Here is a 2,390-nt window from a genome sequence, read left to right as displayed (position 1 = left end):
TTAGTAGTGATGGGCAGATGAAGCCCCATGAAGCACTGAAGCTTTTCATCCAATTGGTTCACCCCAACGCGAAGCTTCATGAAGCTTCATTTGCTCTAGCAGGACACCTACTGGACGTAAAAATAATAGCTGGCATGAATTTGAAGAGTGTGGCATTTTGCACACAGCCTGTAAATGTCAACAACAAAAGGAGTGTGTAAAACATGTATATTGTAGTGATGGCAGTATACTGTGTATATTTATACTGGCAGTATGGGAAATGATTATTTGGAAATGCTTGAAATGGAAATGATCATTTACTGTGAGGTGAGGTGTGGTTGGGGTGTGGACAGTAGTTGTGCTTTTGTAACGTTGAGGTATGGACAGCTACACACTGAGGCTTTGAGCCTCAGTCCTGCCTGTTCACATTTTATTCTGTAAAAACTAAATTTTCACTGCTTTTATGACCTTTTTAGTGGGGAGCACATAGCTGGGATTTAATGGTTTAACAAATCTTTTGAATCCTTTGTCCTCCACAATGCTAAATGGCTGGGAGTCCTCAATCACCATGCTGACCAGGTCTTCATCTATTTGAGATTGTTCTCCTGAGGAAAGACAATAAAGACAAAGCACAGATATAAATATCACACACGTAACTTATAACAGTTGTATAATATTGTTATATCATTTAGTAACATTACTGCATGCTATATTATCATGACATTTGATGGCTCACCTGGTCTTGCTCCACAATCGGTGTTCCTCTTATTCTCATGCAAAGCTCTGTAGTGCCAAAGCATGGATGTTGTTGTTATATCCCAGCTCCCTGGCACATAGCAAACACTTCACCTTGTACAAAAGTCAAGACAGCTCAACATAAATTGTATTGCACCATCAGTATCATGAAAATACATCTTCTGTAGAAATTTACATACCTTGTTGGGAGGAATAAAATCAAAATGTTCCCACACAGGGGAGGACATCCTCCTCTTCTTAGCTGGCTCCATTCTCTCCTGACTTTCTCTCCTCACTCTCATAAACCTCCAAACGGTCTCCAAACTCTCTCTAACCGCAACTCTCCATCAAACACCCACATTTTGAATGAAGTCTGAGGGGTTTATATCGCTGTCATATCTCGCGGCAAAGTTCGAACCACTTCATGAACCAGTCACGTGGTACAGCCGGGCAGCGAGGCTTCGGACGTCATCATTTTCAGCTCCTCCCATAAATGAAGCAAGCCTCGATACGCGCTTCGCGGAAACGCCCCCTCCATTACTCGACACACGCTCCGAAGCCTCGATACAGAACGTCCCATCACTAATTATTAGGCAACGTCCTTTCCTTTGGCAAAATGGGTCAAAAGAAGGACTTGACAGGCTCAGAAAAGTCAAAAATAGTGAGATATCTTGCAGAGGGATGCAGCAGTCTCAAAATTGCAAAGCTTCTGAAGCGTGATCATCGAACAATCAAGCGTTTCATTCAAAATAGTCAACAGGGTCGCAAGAAGCGTGTGGAAAAACCACGGCGCCAAATAACTGCCCATGAACTGAGAAAAGTCAAGCGTGCAGCTGCCAAGATGCCACTTGCCACCAGTTTGGCCATATTTCAGAGCTGCAACATCACTGGAGTGCCCAAAAGCACAAGGTGTGCAATACTCAGAGACATGGCCAAGGTAAGAAAGGCTGAAAGATGACCACCACTGAACAAGACACACAAGCTGAAACGTCAAGACTGGGCCAAGAAATATCTCAAGACTGGTTTTTCTAAGGTTTTATGGACTGATGAAATGAGAGTGAGTCTTGATGGGCCAGATGGATGGGCCCGTGGCTGGATTGGTAAAGGGCAGAGAGCTCCAGTCCCACTCAGACGCCAGCAAGGTGGAGGTGGAGTACTGGTTTGGGCTGGTATCATCAAAGATGAGCTTGTGGGGCCTTTTCGGGTTGAGGATGGAGTCAAGCTCAACTCCCAGTCCTACTGCCAGTTTCTGGAAGACACCTTCTTCAAGCAGTGGTACAGGAAGAAGTCTGCATCCTTCAAGAAAAACATGATTTTCATGCAGGACAATGCTCCATCACACGCGTCCAAGTACTCCACAGCGTCGCTGCAAGAAAGGGTATAAAAGAAGAAAAACTAATGACATGGCCTCCTTGTTCACCTGATCTGAACCCCATTGAGAACCTGTGGTCCATCATCAAATGTGAGATTTACAAGGAGGGAAAACAGTACACCTCTCTGAACAGTGTCTGGGAGGCTGTGGTTGCTGCTGCACGCAATGTTGATGGTGAACAGATCAAAACACTGACAGAATCCATGGATGGCAGGCTTTTGAGTGTCCTTGCAAAGAAAGGTGGCTATATTGGTCGCTGATTAGTTTTTGTTTTGTTTTTGAATGTCAGAAATGTATATTTGTG

At 44.2% G+C, this 2,390-nt stretch overlaps 1 long non-coding RNA gene across 1 annotated transcript; it reads right to left on the bottom strand.

The window, feature by feature from the left end:
• On the bottom strand, window positions 1-771 carry LOC146656456 (uncharacterized). The gene is made up of 3 exons (XR_014914252.1): window positions 716-771; window positions 547-584; window positions 1-110 (listed from the first exon to the last, which is right to left on the bottom strand). It is a non-coding gene; the product is annotated as an uncharacterized LOC146656456 (long non-coding RNA).
• Window positions 772-2,390: the final 1,619 nt, after the last annotated feature.

Source organism: Rhamphochromis longiceps, linkage group LG13 (genome assembly GCF_057381845.1).
Source record: "Rhamphochromis longiceps isolate RC_006_pf linkage group LG13, R_longiceps_female_GT1.1, whole genome shotgun sequence".
Classification (NCBI taxonomy): Eukaryota; Metazoa; Chordata; class Actinopteri; order Cichliformes; family Cichlidae; genus Rhamphochromis; species Rhamphochromis longiceps.
This window is presented reverse-complemented; position numbering and strand designations above follow the sequence as displayed.